Consider the following 17413-nt stretch of genomic DNA (forward strand, 5'->3'; position numbering starts at 1 on the left):
TGCCCTGAGCAGCTAACACCAGAAAAACATCTGAGGCACAACAGCAAAAAGTGGAAGGGAGACTCACGCCAAGGTGCCAGGTCTAACATGCAGTATCTTATGTCTGTCAGGAGTCCTACTGCGGCTGTGTCACCTGTCAGTCACCTTACTACAGGCCGCTTCACCTGTCAGGGGCCATGCTACAGGCTATGTCACCTGTAAGGAGTCCTCATGCATGCTTTTACCCCTGCCAGGAATCATGCTGCGGGACCTGACAAATGTCAACTGTCAGTTGTCATGCTAGAGGCTGTTACAGGAGCCTGGGGCTCTGCTGCAGGCAGGCCCTCACACCTGGCAGGAAGGAGTCCTGCTGCAGGCCCATACAGTAGGCAGGATCCACAGGCCACACAGCAAACTGCCTCCTGTAAGGAGCCACGCTGCAGGATGTGACACGTTGAGGGACTTAGCCTACAGCGGGTGACAGCTAGTGTGAGCCACACTACAGTTTCTCAGCCATGCTACAGTCTTTTATACCTCATGGCCCATTCTAAAGCCTTTGACGCCTGTCAGAAGCCGTACTACATCTATTGACATCCGTCAGAAACCGAGTTGCATTATATCTTAAGAGTAATGCTGTAAACTATGACACCTGTCAGGAGCCATGCTAGATCCATTGAAGCCTCACGAAGCACACTACAGTCTCTGACTCCTGTCTGGAGCTATGCTGCTCACTTTTAGAACCTATCAGTCATGACACAGCCCCCACAGCGTGAAGGGTCTTAGTACACATAGTGATGTGAGTTTTGGAAAATAGTACTGTACACGATCGGTACTTTATGGTTGTGGTACTCAGTTGTACTAGTTTTTCCCCATAGAAACTGATCTACAGTTTCTTGTCAGCCATGGGGTATTGCCATAGTCTGTAACACCCAAGGGGTCCAAGCTTGTAAATTAGTGATAAGGATTGGACTAGTAAGTTATATTTATGTGCCCATCGCTGTCAATGTTGTTCATAAAGTTGAAATGAGAATGGCGTATTTACATATTTATGAAAACGAATACTCAATCAAGGGTGTGGTATTCCTATCACCCGACCCGATGTCTAGGACATATTGTTTTGGGCCGAGGACACTAGGTTTTCATGTCAATTTTTTCCACTGGACAAGTAAGCCTCAACAGCACAAGTTCTCCGGTTGCCAGTTTATAATATCACCGTATGACTCTGAGAAAGAGGATCACCTGCAAATAAAATCAGATTTGAGTTTATGCCTAAACGTTTTTCGTAATTGTATACATTGTTTATTAATGTAAAGTCTTTACTATTTTGGCGAGTGCTCTCAAAAAATGCTGTAAGCTCAGCTCGCATTACTGACAATAGTTCCAGAATAAAATATATACATTTATAGCGCACTCAGAATGTTCCCATATTATGCTCAAATACCTAGAAAAAAATGAAAGCCAGATTGGTGATTGATTTGCATTTAAAATAAAATGCGAATACAAATTTGCACATTGAAAACAAATGTTTGGTTAAGCTGTTGTGCAGCTTTAGCTATACTTAGCCTGAAGCATCGCTTAGTAAAACATATTTGATGCATGCAATTTTTTTTGAACAATAATAATGGAGAAGGAGTGTAAAAACTTAATGGGAAAATAGAACTAAATTTGGGGCCCAGATCTTAGAGAAAGTCACTATAGTGTTCCTACAGGTGTATATCATTGCACTGGTGCAGACTTACGAATTTCAGGAATTCTCAAGAGTTTACAGAAATAGATTCGGAAACCGTACTCTCAGTTTTCGCTGTTGAAGTACTGCCATCAGTGTTTTGCCCTTGAAGCCATGGGGATTGTGCAAAATTATAGCGCCATTCAAAGAGCAAGTGTAGCAAATGAGCCACGACCATTCAGCAGGTGAATGGTAAGGGAGTGCATTTTGGAACACAGGGTCAGAAATATATTAGCAAAACATGATCTGGTAGTGCACGGTCATTTATAGAAAGGGACAGATTTAGTGCTGGGGGTACCCGGAGTGTGTGGTTTATTTTTGCACCCCAGCCATGACCTCCCTCTCCCTGAATTCCCACTCTCCCAATTTCTGACAGTGCCCCTCATGTCTCCATAACCTCTCTCTGACATACATTTCATTGTTTATACCACTTCTCATAGTTTTCTCACACTCAGTTCTGTGATCTGCATGGTATGTGTTCTTGGCAGCAGGCACATTAACCCTCTGACCTAAATTTATGATGAGTCAAAACTACCACTAGACAAAATATCGATCTCTCATCAGTAGGAACATTAATCACCACAGTTATCGTGACCTTTTTATTGTTGCCCGAAACTTCTGGATGCATAAGGAAGTTCACCTGCTTGTAAACCCATAAGTTATTAGGTTGAGCCTGAGTCAGCGCAGGCCATACCTGCAACTTGCCACAAAGGGCCTGAAATTATCCAGGAAATCAAATTGTAGCTCAGGAGGGACTGTAGCAATGACGTAGAGATCTCCGGGCCCTCTACGGGAAGGCTGGAGTGCACAGTGTGAGCAGTCCCTTCTCCTGGAAATTTTGAGATGCCAGGTTTCCTAGCTGTCTGCTCTGTGCCTTCAAGCTTTGGAAAATGGATGGACGCCATTTCTGGTAATCAAAATAGAGGTCTGTGCTTTATTGTCATCATACGCCACTCTGCTAACTTCTATTTTGCAGTTGTTTGTCTTAAGCATTGAAATATAGGAGATTCTATTCATTGGATTTACTCGTAGAAGATTGAGGAAAACGTGACTTCTGTTGGTGCAGTGACTGGTGTTTATCTGCAATCTGATCTGTTCTCAGTTAATTGTCTGATTTAATTCACTTCACTGTGCCTGGTTACCGATGTACTCCACTGTATTGGGACTTCTGTACTTCGCTGCTGTGTGCGCTGTGTCTAATCTACTTGACTGTAGTGTTCATTGTGTCTGGTGTACTTGACTGCAGTGTATTCAGTCCCTATGCTTTTCGCTGCGGTGCACTCACTGGAGCAAGCTTTGTGCCTAATGTATTACTCTGTAGCATGCTTGTATTGTGTGACTAATACTCTTCACTGCTGCATGTTTTATTCTGCACAGTGCTCCATACCCAAGGCCTACTATGCTTCTTATAACAGGTGCAGGGCAGATATTTTTTCTCTAGTACACCTGAACGTCAGTTGCTAAGGTTTCAGATTGCTTACGTGAGACATTTTATAATTTCTAAATTTTATGGGAGCATGTGGCTTGCAGTACTTTTCCTGAATGTTCTCAAGATTTCTGATGTGTGTTAGGAGCACCTAGATGATTTCTTGACTTTGGGCAACTCTGGATGCCGTTCAGATAATAAGACTGGGACTGTTGAGAGTAGGTCCAATGTCGATGCACATTGCCAAGAATGATAAGATCATTTGATTCTCCAAGGGCAAGGTATCCAGGAATATCTGATTATGGTGCAAATCTGCTATTCACGCATGCTATTGACAAGATTTAGTGGGGGCACCTTTTTCAGAATGATAACAATCCCGGATCTAAACTGCTGATCGAAAAACTTGGTATTCTGTCGTTGTGACAATGTATCAAAACGCATGCTATTGACAAGATTTAGGGGGGGCACCTTTTTCAGAATGATAACAATCCCGGATCTAAACTGCTGATCGAAAAACTTGGTATTCTGTCCTTGTGACAATGTATCAAAACAGTCCACCCTACACTGTACACTTTTCTGTAAATTTTACACCCTGCCAAGGAAAAGATTTTTGATACCACTTCTAAAGAACTGGGGTCTAAGGCAATGTAGGACCGCTTTGATGAAACTGCAAATGTTGGAAGACGAACTGATTATGTACCTTGTCTCATCTTTTTTTAAATCTATAATTAAATCCCGGATTACAATGAATTAATTTTAACATAATTCTGTGCTAATCACTGTGACTCTCCCTTGTTATGACGATTTTAATTGTGTTTTAAATCTAAGTAACCCCATTTATATAATGAATTAATGATGTTACTGTATATTTATTGTCTTATTGTGCTTTTATGATTTTTTTATTATCAAAATCGAATAAAGCTGTTTTTGACTTCACTTTGACTTGATAAGATGTGGCTGGATATTGTTGTACTCAATCATGTCATTCAGAACTTGTAGCTTTCGGTCAATGCCATGTATATGAGCCAACAAGGCGTTTATTAGTTCAACCTGTATTTCAAGTTTGTCCAAGTGAAAGGTTAGAGCCAATGATACCACCTCCATGGCGTTGAGCAGAGGGGAGCAAAAGGAGGTTGGAAGGATCGAAGTTAACATAACCGAGGAGAGCCTTTCTGTGTTGGCATAGAATGTCTTCACATGTTCTTCCTTAAACCCTAATGGTTGTGAATGCAGATTTGAGTTGCTCTCTATTACCCCCTCATCGGCAATCCTAAGGCGGGGACTCATTTCTATTAAAGAAGTTGGATTCCCATGTGGCAATTTGATAGGGGAGAGAAGCGTATTAAAGTCATGCTTTGGTCCAGAGTTATGAAATGAATTGTTCTAGTCAATAGATTTTTCATTGGGCTGGTCCAATGGACAAAAAAAGCATCTCGTGCCACACTAAGGAGTCTTTAGGGTCCTCCTCAAATTGAGCTTAATCGAATCTGTTTGAGATTGATTGTGCAGGGCTTTTTCTGAAACATACATTATAATTTGCAAAATGCATGACAAAGTAATTCCAAATGTATAATCACATCCTAGAAATAACAAAAATTTTGAAAAATTACACAAACATGATTTTAACATGACAATCCAATTTAACAAAAAAAACACTCAAACCCAAATTCTCAAGGGTCTAAGAGCAGATAAAAAGTAGCTTGTGTTCTGTCAATGTGCCCACCTAGGGTTAGCAAACGCCTAATGGAAATAGAATCCCCCAAAGAGGGCAAAGTCAGCCTAGTGCCTGTGTTACTGTACTGTGGAGTTGCCCAATGGAGGATAATTATTAAATACTGAAACCTTGGAGGGGTAAACAAAATTCTAAGCAAGTGCCCATGCTAATACACAGTAGATAAAAATTTCGCTAGGTACATGTCAACATTCAAGATATTGTGTACAAATGACAAAAGAAAAATCGTTAAACAATAAGTATAACAATAATAATAAAGGAGATACAGTAAATCAACATCATGTTGAAATCGTAGCCAAGTGGCTGAACGTACAAAAACCTGGCTTGAGCCCATCATTACAAACATTTGTTAGCACCTAGTGTCTAATATTTGAACCATCACAGAAACTGTCAGGACAGAAGATCAGAAAAAGACGTGGTCTCTAAAGGAAAAAATTGAAAATGCGGAGCTTAATTTTCATACCGGAAGACACAAGTCTTCCAAGGCAGAAATGTTACACAAATACCAAAACTGACAGGAATACATTGGTTACAAATGCCTCTGAGATGGCATGATAAAAGGAAAAAGAAAGAAAAAAGAGATGCAATTTACACTTATCCTACGCAATATCAGCCAATATGCACATATAGCTCTTAATCCTCATTCTGGCCCACTGGGCATTTACTACCAAGCAGGACAATGTAGTCCGATTCCAAGACTCTAAGGGCATCATTAGAATGACGGGCGGACAAACACAATGTTAAAGGCCCAGGATGCCCCCATCAGTATGGCGGGCACATCCTAATCGCAGTGGTGGGATTGCCGCATGTCTGGCAGGCGGTCCCAAACACTGCATCATAATGAGCCGCTAAGTCTCTGCTTCCTATCTCCTCTATGGACATTGGGCAGGATCCTATCAACACCAAAAAAGGATAAGACATCAAGTAAAAGACTAAAAGGCTGTATAGAGATATCCGGATTCTTGTAGTGGGGAAACGTCAGTCCCTAAATGTACATGTAACACCTTTGGAACGACTGCGCCGTGAGGGAGACATGTTTACTACAGGGCCATATCATAGCCCTAGACTCTGCGATTGCTAGCACTACGAAATAACTAGTGGATTCAATAAAAATACATGACGCGGTTTTTGTTCTGCTAAAGTGCTAAAATACATTTAGGGATAGACGTTTCCCCACCACAAGAATCCAGATATCTCTATACAACCTTTTGGTCTTTTACTTGATCGGTTTTCGAAGCCTTGAAAAAGTTTCTATGAAACGAAACATGTGTCGGCTGCCGGTTCAACGCTCGAAATGAGGATTATCATACCAAGCTGTCTACTCCTGAATTATACTATCATTGCTTTTTAAATTTGTGATTCAAAACTCTGGTGTATACTCATATTAAATTGATACGACAAGAACAAGTCTTATGTCCTGCTGGAACTTCAAACTGACTTGTGTATACAAACTGTATGAATCAATACAAAATTGAATGAAAGTACCAAGGTTTATATATCTGTTTCACGTCCTCACTGGGTCCAATTGGGCCTTGGGGTGCAGTTCTTCTAACCTCGAGGGGCACCAATATTTGGATGCTTATATTTAATGCACAAAGAGAATAGATGTGCTACCAATTGGACCACTACTGCCATCTGTAAATATTGTTAATCACTTTTACTATTATTGTTATACTTTTTGTATAATGGTTGTTCTTTTGTCATTTGCACACAATTTGTTTATCTTGAATGTTGACATTTACCTAGGAAAATTTTTCTCTGCTGTGTATTAGCATGGGCACTTGCCTGGAATTTGGTACACCCTCCAAGGGTTTCAGTATTTATTAATTATTCCCCCTGGGGCAACTCCACATTAATGTAACAATAGGCATACGCCTGACTTTGCCCTCTTTGGGGGTTTCTATTGTCATCAGGCATTTGCTAGCCCTTGGTCGCGACATTGACAATGCACAAGCTACTTTTTATCTGCTCTTACACCCTTGAAAATGGGTTTTGAGTGTTTTTTTGTTAAATTGGACTGTTATGTTAAATTCATGTCTATAATTTTCTAAATTTTTCTTATTTTCAGGATGTTATTATGAATTTGGGATTACTTTGTCATGCATTTTGCAAATTATACTGTATGTTCAACATTGTACATTAGCTTGCGGATGATTTGTCTTAAATGTCCATAGCATTGAGAAGCAAGACCTTTCGTGTTTTTTCTATTGTTTATTTTTATTTATATTTTTCTTTAAAGGAAGTTGGGCACAAAGTGTATTCAGTTTTGGCCGTGAAGAAGCCCAGGATCGGGTGAAACACATTGCCGAAATAAACGTTCCTGCTAATATCCCAACTGTAGAGTGCGAGTTCACCTTGGAGTCATGTCTTTCCTTGGATTTTGTTTTCTGTGACTTATGATTGCCTGCACCGGGGAGCGTACCGGGGAGCGTACCATGGAAAAAAAAGAATGACAGAGTTTCTAAAAAATGTAGCATGGGTGGATGAGTGTGTATATGTGTGTGTTGGTGAGTGAATGACTGTCTCACTAGTGTCTTTATCAGTAACTACATATGTTTTAATCTAGTATATGTGAGTATTGATGTATATAACTGAGTATATGTGAGAGTGAGAGATTGTAAGAGTTCCTGTTTAAATAAGTATGTGTTTCTATAAGTGATTGTTTAAGAGAGTAAGTATGTGTAAGTTTCCTTAGAAGTAAGGTGGTAGTGTGTGTATAGCTGTATATGCAAATAAATGGATGTTCAATAGTTTATTTGCATGTGTTAGTATGTGTGTGAGTAACTTTTGGATGACTGTCGGTGTGTAACAGGATGTATAGGTGTATCACTACATATGATGAGTGAGTATATGTATGAGTGACTATATAGAACTGTTGGTGAATGAGTGGATGTGTATATAGATGGTGAAATTACTGAATTGGTTGTTGTAACTGGTATGGGTATCTCCATTTCTTTGAAAATTTTAGTTTCTATTTTTGAATATGTGTTTCAAGGGTTACATTACACTGAAAGGAGGTCTGTCACTCTGTCACAAGGATGGTGTCATCAGTGATGTCATGAGTGATGTCACTGACCATGTCATGAGTGATGTAATATGTGACGTCATCAGCAGTGCATTGCAGGCGCGCAAGTTATAGTGAGTCCAACTAACTATAACGTGGGAATTTCAATGGTTTTATGTCAGTAACATTTCCAGCTATCTATAACTAGTGTCAAACCTATGGTTTTTTCTGACCTGCTTGGGCTACTTGGCGCAGCGTCCTTTCACCTGCCTGACCACTAGCCTCGGCTGTCCTCCCTCCCGCCGCCGCTACACCAACACAGCGGCCACCGAGTGGAGGGGAGGAACTACCAGCCCCAGACTCCTCAGCGGCATTGCCACCAGCCGCCACCGCCAATCACGCGCCCGGAGGCGTTTGAAATCACCGGCTCGGCCCCGGTGGAGCGGGGGCCATTCTGACCTGCTTGGGGGACTTGGCGCAGTGTCCTTTCACCTGCCTGACTGCTAGCCTCGGCTGTCCTCCCTCCCGCCGCCGCTACACCAACACAGCGGCCGTCGAGTGGAGGGGAGGAACTACCAGCCCCAGACTCCTCAGCGGCATTGCCACCAGCCGCCACCGCCAATCACGCGCCCGGAGGCGTTTGAAATCACCGGCTCGGCCCCGTTGGAGCGGGGGCCATTCTGACCTGCTTGGGGGACTTGGCGCAGCGTCTTTTCACCTGCCTGACCGCTTGCCTCGGCTGTCCTCCCTCCCGCCGCCGCTACACCAACACAGCGGCCGCCGAGTGGAGGGGAGGAACTACCAGCCCCAGACTCCTCAGCGGCATTGCCACCAGCCGCCACCACCAATCAAGCGCCCGGAGGCGTTTGAAATCACTGGCTCGGCTCCCGCGTCGCGGGACGCGTGCGGGCGTCGCCGGGCTAAGCCCGGGCAAAGGGCGGGCCGTCTGTGGCCGTCCGGGGACGACCAGGGACGGGACGGGCCACATCCTGTGGTTCTGATGAAAGGTACTGTAAAAGCCGTTCGCCAAAGATTGTGAGGACCTGGTCAAATTCATTAAGACTGACATGGAAGCCTAACAACTGTTAGGGGGGAAAGCAGACAGTTTATTGCTATTGTTTTGTTTACTATTTTTGTCCAAACTGTTTTATACAAAACAGGAAGAAGGTTCACATTACTGACACTGTAACCTGAAAAACTATGGCAACTAAACCTAAAACCCGCTCGACTAAGAGCAAAGTAGGAACCCCTCTTAAACCAAAGAACCCAGGCCCAGGGCCTGGTGATGTATCCACCCATAAAGCCACTCCCACCGTCATTGATTTAATGTTAAAAAAGGTCACAGGGGACATTGAGCGTGCAGAGAGACGCATATCAATGACCTTAACCTCCCTGCCACTGACACCAACTTTAACTGAGGATGTAACCCAAGTTGATATATCGCCTGAAGGGAGCCGTGAAAACTCACTAGACACTATCCCCAGTGCACAAGTAGCAGTAGAGGACCAAGCATCCATAAACATAGAAACAAACGTAACACCGAAACTACCTACTAAAAAACGCCATAACAGAAGCAGACAAACAACGGGGAAGAAAAAGATCAATAAGTTTAGTAAGCCCAAAGATATAGAGGATGAAGTCCCAATAATAGAACCCAAAGCCGCCCCAATTCCCCCGAGGTGGCTTGACCCTATAATTCTAGAGCTACAAAAGCACCTGGAGACATTTATTACTAGTTTAATCAAACCACTAGTGAGTAAGATAGATAAAATAGCTAGCGAATTACAAAGACAGGTCAAGGCAAGGGAATCCCCAACACCCACACAAAATGCTAAGGGGACCTCATTAAATAATGCCCCAGCTCAACGACCAGTATCATCTAATAACTGCGTTAGCTATGAACAATGCACCATTGCTCAGGTGCATGCTGCGACTGAAGGGGCAACTGTAGACAGGGGCGGGAGTACCAACACACATGGAAATTCGTTTAGAAATAATACTCAAAGACAGGGTGTGGGAGGGCCAATGCAGCCAGATAACACCGGCATCTCACACCAGGCAAAAAACCAACAATATCTTACTGAGCATAATGCTAGAGTACAAGGCCCACTCCCATGTGTAAACCTACCCCCGGAAGCAAGCCCTTTTGTCGTTATCTTCACGGGGGTCCCAGGGTTAGGACGGAGGCAGAGAGAAACGTTCACAGAATTTAAACAAAAAATTACAACCTGGCTAAACATTCATAGACCTTTACAGGGTGGAAGGGGGGGGATTCTACATCTAAGGAGATTACAATGGGTGGGAACCAGAAAGAAAGAAATAGAGGGGAATTGTATTATTGCCAATTTCAGGGATCCGAATCTGGTGGAGTATATACTAGCTAATGACAATAGAAACACCACCAGCACAGTAAGGACCCTGCCACTAGCATACTTCTATCCCAGGAAATTGGTGACACGCCAAACAAACTTTCACTTCCCGGGAAGGAACAGATTCATAGATGGACCTGGTCCTAGGCCCATGGAGTATGGTGGGCAAACTACATCACACCAGGGAGGGCCCCAATGGACAAATAGATACAGCCCCTTACAATCGATGGATGAAAATGACTGACTAAGGGAAGCTGAGAAGGATAAGGGAGAAAAGGTTGCAACGCTGGCTAGAGGGGTGGAAGTGGAGGGATGCGAAGGCACCCAATACACGGCAGAAAATCGAAACAATAAAACAACAGAAATAGCGAGAGCTGGCAACAAAATGCTAATAGATCCAAACCCTGTTTTAGGGGATACAAACAGTGGGGAAGCACATATAAGAAAAGTGAACATCCTGACATGGAATGTAGCGGGTTTAGCAGGCAAATTTCATAACCCTGAATGGAGGAATAAGATACAGGGATATCATATCCTGGCATTTCAAGAGACATGGGCAGTCAATGCAGCAATATATCAAATAGAGGGCTATAAGTGCTTTTTTGTGCCTGCACAAAAAGGCAGGGCGGGAAGAGCGAGAGGAGGGTTGGCGCTCTATGTCGATCTAACACTGGAAGGGAAATGGACTGTTCCATCCTGGTCCTCACATACCCTGCAAACCGAAACATTCCAGAGTAGAGGGCTGAGGGTGCAGTTTTTCAATTTTTACAACCCCGGACCCATAAAGGGAATAAATGGCGCACTCAGTGAATTAGATGAGAAAATCACATATGAGGCTGAGTTGAAGAAGGGAGGGGGGGTACCAATGACAATAGTACTGGGCGACTTTAACTGTCATTTCTGCCCAGACCTGTTTCATGATCATCTATATTGGGACACCTGCCCCCTTATTGAGGGACCCCATTGGGAACATACCCAGGAGGGCATACAATTAAACGCAATGTTAGAAGCCCATTTACTAGTACACACGATGGACCTAATAGTCCCAGAGGCAGAGGGTACATATGTTCCAACCTTCAAAGGCAGAGGGAATTCTACTATAATAGATTATATACTAATATCCTCCTTTGCTAAAAACAGAATTGCCAGGGTCAAAACTAAAGGGAGTTCCTTTAGTGACCATAACCCTCTAGTTCTAGAAATTAAAGATGTATGTGGGGTGGGCAAATCCAAAGGGGGGGGAATTAGCCTCCAGCCAACAGATCAGGGTAGGCGTCTCAAGTGGGCAAGGGTAAACTCTGACGAGTTTTATAAATCGCTTGTCCAAAATGGCAGAAAAGAGATAGAAGACTGTTTGGACCCCCTGAAGGAAGGTCCAGAACTAATGGAATCCTTCACAATTCTCACAAACAGAGTGGATAAAATGCTGAAAGTCAAAGGTCCGAGGAAAGAGCAGAGGAACCCACGTTGGTTCGACAAGAGCTGCTCCAAAGCCTTAAGGGATCTAAAAGCCTGTCTTAAAGTTAAACCAAGGAATAAGAAAGAAGTGGCCTCCTGCAGATTAAACTATAGAACCAAAGTAAAAGAGCGGAAGAAGCTGCTACAGGCAGAAGTGAGGGCAGACCTGAGAGAGGCGGGAGAAAACAGGGATTTTGCAGAATTCTGGAGAATTGTAAATCGGCCCTCTTTCAACAAGAATTCTGCCCCGGTGATTAGTAGTAACATTCTCCCAGAGGAATGGGTCAATCACTTCCAAGGGCTATATAATAAGTTACACTTAGCAATCCAGGAGGGCGAATGGCAGGGCACACGGAGTGATAAAATCTCCCTCTCGCTAGTGGAGATAACAAATGCAATCAGCGGGCTGACCCCAAACAAGGCCCTGGTCCAGATGGTACTCCACCGGATCTATATAGAAGCAATATAGACCTATGGGCACCGATCTTAACGAGGGTCTTAAATGCAGCCATTAAATTCGGCCTACCCCGTTCCTGGTCCACGGCACTGATTATACCGATTTTTAAAAAAGGATCCAGGGATGATCCTAAATGTTATAGGCCGATCTCGTTTATTGACGTTTCTGCTAAAATTCTGGGGCGAGTGATTTTAAACAGGCTTATGGAGTGGACTGAGGAACACCATATCCTGGCTGAAATACAATATGGGTTCAGGGAGGGCAGATCGACAAGTGACCAGTGCCTAAATTTGTATCTTTTGACAGCTAAGTATACGAAAGCAGGCAGGAGCACGGTCTACATGGCATTTATGGACCTAGCCGCGGCCTTTGACAATGTCAATAGGTCTAAACTGTGGTCCATGATGCTTAACCTAGGGATAGAGGAGGGGCTGATTAACATCCTGAAAGAGCTGCACTGGAACACCACGGCCAATGTCCGCTTCAGCCCAGAGGGGGGGCAAACTGATCAAATTTTATGTTCAGGGGGAGTAAGACAAGGATGCATATTAGCCCCTTTTCTTTTCTCCCTTTACATTAATGCCCGAGAGAGTGCCCTTATTGCTCTTGAAGTTGACTCTCCTAAAGTAGGACCGCGTCATATCCCAGTACTATTGTACGCGGATGACGCGGTCCTGCTGGCCAGGACCCCAAGGGCTTTGCAACTTTTGGTGGACGGATTTGTTGAGTTCATGGGGGACTTGGACCTGTCTGTCAATCTAACAAAATCTTTTGTTATGGTGGCCAGCAAAAAACCCGCCAGCAAGAGCGTGTTCAAAATTGGGTCACACACCCTGGGCAAAGTAAAGACCTTTCCCTATCTAGGGCTGTTAATGGATGGGGACATGCAGTTTAACCACCTGCTTGAGGCCTATTGCACCAAGCTTGTCTCCTCTAATGGGGCCATCTCGAGCTTCGCCCGGAGATTGGGACGTTGGTGCCCAGAACAGATAATGGCACTATATGGCTCAATCAGCACAGCAAAGGCCTTGTATGGTGCTGAGGTATGGGGCTTCAGGGACTGTAAGCAACTCCAAAAGCATGAAGATAAATTCTTTCGAAGAATTTTAAAAATCCCGCAAACCATCCTGCAGAAATTGCCCATGATGAACTGGGGATGCCATATATCTCTGACACTGTCAAACTAAGGCCAACCATGGCATGGATGAGAATTTGGACCAATCCGGAGGCAGCCCTGACCAGGGAAATAGTCACAGACTGTTTACAAAGAGACAAGGCCCTACAAATCCCTTGGCTGAAATATGTGAAAGACTCTCTAACAAGTATTGACCAGTGCCAACTTTTTAATGATCCTTCTTCTATTGTATATAGCTGTAAACTAAAGGTGAAAAAATTGCTTTTAGAAAAATTTGCCTCCGATAGAAGAAGTCGTGGCCTGGCAAAGAAATCATTAGCAGCCTATGATCTTGTGAGAAACGGGGAGGGAATGGAACCATATCTGTTTCTGATGTATAGCCAAAATGATCATTTTTTAATGTGCCGTTTTAGGCTCAATTGGTTACCAAACATTTTAGCTTACCCTGCTGGTTTTACTGTAACAATTGAGCAGAAGGGTGCCTGCGGCTGCGACAATAGGTCTCCACAGGACACCCTTCATTTTGTACTTTTATGTTCTTTTTATAGCAATCCTAGACGTTTGTTTTTGGTAGACATTTTAAAGAAACAGAAATTCCGCCAAGCAAAAACTGCATTGTCGTTCTTACAGAAAGCTACTGATCCCCACACCCTATGCGCCATTTTAAGCTTTTTAAAAGTAGCAGTAAGATTGAGGAATACAAGAAATGAATTTGTTTTATAAAATTATACCTGCCTCGGGAATTATATCCTCTCTTTGTAATTGTTGTTTTTAATATAAGAAGTTCAGTAAGGAAATGTAATGATATTTAATGAAATTTTATAATGTAATGTGTTTTTATGAGGAATTTTTATTCTTCGAAATAAAGATTTACTGAACTGAACAGTGAATTTAATAGGTTTTTTAAATGCTAATTCCTAACTATAACTGGTGTGAAACCTATGGTTGTTTCAGTAAATTATATAGGTTTTGTAAATGCTAATTCCTAACTATATATAGGGCCTCAAACCTATGTTTTTTTCAGTGAATTTCAAAGGTTTTTTAATAGCAAATCTCTATAGCTATGAAATATAATATTTTTTATAATGAATTTTATATTGTATATTTATGTAATACTATTTTTTATGTATATTTTTCCTTTTTTTATTTTCTATATTTTTTTTGCCCTGGAGCGTTCCCGGTGCGCGTACCGGTGAGCGCACCGGTAAGCGCAGTGTTGCGGCGCGCCCCGGTGCGCGTACCGGTGAGCGTCCCGTTAGCGCTATTGCCGCGAATGAAAACATCATCGTGACGTATCGCGTAGCTGCATGATGCGTCTTATGATGCACGGCGTAAGCGCACCCGGAAGCGCCCGAGCGCATACGATCGCGCAACGTAAGCGCCCCCGGGTGCGTCCCGGGGCGCGTAGCGTAAGCGCGTCGGGTCATGTGACCTGAAAATAACACTTTTCATTGGTTCAGAACAGTTTTTTTTCCAAATGATGAAAGCCCCCACCTTTTTTCCTCATTCTCACTTTGTACTTTGACTAAGGAAGACTTGTTTCTAGTAAGTGAGAAATGGCTACAGTAGCAGCAGCAGCAGGAGCATCTCAACCACCACCACCACAAGGACCACCACAACACCACAGTGGTGGTGAAGAAGAAGAGGAGGAGGAGGAGGAGGAAGAGGAGGAGAGGCAGTTCCTGCCTGAAGATAATACCCCCTATAAACCAAAGGAGCACATTGTGTGGGAGTTTTTTAAAATCCCAAGGGGACTAAAGAAAGTCAATGCGCCAAAAGTGACATGTCTGATCTGTGGCACTGTACTTTGCAGGGGGAACCCTGCAAAAAAGTATTCATTTGGCAACAATACCAGGATTCGCCATATGCAACGCAGGCACCCAAACAACTATGCTGCGGCAGAGGTCAGAGAACTGACCAGAAACCCTCCCCAATCTTCTCCGAGCACCTCCAAAAGCAAACAACCCACTCCATCGGGTCCAGAGACGAGGGAGATGGTCCCAAATATCCAACCCTAGTTTAGAGATTTTAAAATAGTTTGTATATTTTGCGGGACTACAATTTCCAATGGAGAGCAAAGTATCAAATTAATAAACCGTGCTGGAGACAACCACAACTGCAGAAAGAAACCCTAATTTTTTCCTGATTTTTTTTGCTCCAGTTGAGCCGTTTACAATTCCCTGTTTTTTGTTTGTCCCCATTAAAAATAACAAAAAAATATAAAATTGTTCATAAAAGCCAAAATAAGTAAAAAATGTTCAAAAAAACAATAAAAAAAATAAAACAACAAAAAGAATAAAAAAAACAGTTCTTTTTAGAACTACCTCCAATTTATAAAAAAATGCTACATTTTTATAAAACTCTGTCATTCTTTTTTTTCCAGGGTACGCTCCCCCGGTACCCTGCCCCCTTTTGGTCAATTCCCCCTTTGTTTTTGCCACCACTTGTGTCTCGATCCTACCGAGACACAAGATGGCGGCCGCTACGGACTGTTTGGAATGTTGACAGACATCCGAGAGCCAATCAGCTTTCCGCTCGCGAACTCGCGTAGCGCGCTGGTGCGCACCCCGGTGCGTGCGTGCTTATAGATATATATATTTTTTTTAACCTAAATTACTCAAAATCCACTGGAGCACATATCTTGAGACTAGCAAAGGCACATCGGGCTACCAGTCCCTACAATTTTGCCAAGTTTGGGGGAAATCCATTCAGCCGTTCGGGCTAAAAGTGAGTCCAACCGCCCTATGGAAATTAACATGGGGAAAACATGTTTTGGGACCCCCCTTTTATCTCGGCCCCCGCTAGATGAATCTCCCCCCAAACTTTCAGGGAAGGAGCGGAGTGGAGCTGGCCATTTTCTTAGAGAAATTCAGCCAATTCCGTCCATCAACGCCAAAGTTATTCCCAATAGAATGTTGCGGATTTCCTATGGAAACTAGGTCCTAACTATAACTACCTACTGGCGACCGCCAGTAGGCAATATATGTGTGTTTATCTATATATATATATATATATATATATGTGTATATATATATTCACTGAAAAAACCATAGGTTATAGACCATATATAGTTAGGAATTAGCATTTACAAAACCTTGAAAATTCACTGAAAAAACCATAGGTTATAGACCATATATAGTTAGGAATTAGCATTTACAAAACCTTATTTTACTCACACAAAACCATTAAAATTCCATATATAGTTAGTTGCACTAACTATATATCGCGCACCCGCAATCCACTGCTGATGATGTCACATATTACATCATTCATGACATGGTCAGTGACATCACTGATGACATCTCAAATGACATCACTGATGACATCACTGATGACATCATCCAGCGACTGTGTGTTTCTGTAAACTTTAAATATGTTTTACAATTTGAAGAATGAGTAGATGTAGAAGTGTCTGGATGAAGTATTTAGTAGGTGCGTGACTGACTGTATGAGTGAGTGATTAAATGTGTCTCACTGAATGCATGGGTTAGTGACTAAACTGTCTTAATTTGTGCATCATTATGTCTGTTATTCTGTAAACTGCTGCATGTGTTGATCAGTAGCTATATGAGTAACTATATGGGTTATTGATTGATTGTCCAAGTATTTGTATGGGAGACTGAGTGTGTGTGTGGCTGGCTGGGAGATGTGTGACTCTGTGCAGATCAATGTGTTCTTGTATCAATGATTGTATAAGAGAGTAAGTATGTGTTAAAACATGTTTCAAAATGTAAGGTACTCTATGTTTAACTGTATAGATTAGAAAATGGAAGTGTGATTGATTCTTTACAGGACTGACTAGGTGTGTGAGTAACTCCAAGGATGAGTGGCAGAGTGTGAGTGTCTGTATAGATGTATGAGTGCATATGATAGTGTTGTAAAGATGAGTGATTGTATGTATGAATGATTGTATGGGTGAATGAGTGAATGTGTGTGTAGACGTAGGAATCAGTGAGTGCGTATGTAGTAACTAGTATTGGTGTGTCAATGGTTTAAAAAATTATATTCTGTATTTAACACTGGGTGTAACAGAGGTTATATTAAAGTGTGAGGAGATGCATTGTATTGTCACATGAATTATATCATCAGTGATGTGACCATTGATGTTAAATGAGATGTCATCAGTG

Source organism: Lissotriton helveticus, chromosome 7, assembly GCF_964261635.1.
Source record: "Lissotriton helveticus chromosome 7, aLisHel1.1, whole genome shotgun sequence".
NCBI lineage: Eukaryota > Metazoa > Chordata > Amphibia > Caudata > Salamandridae > Lissotriton > Lissotriton helveticus.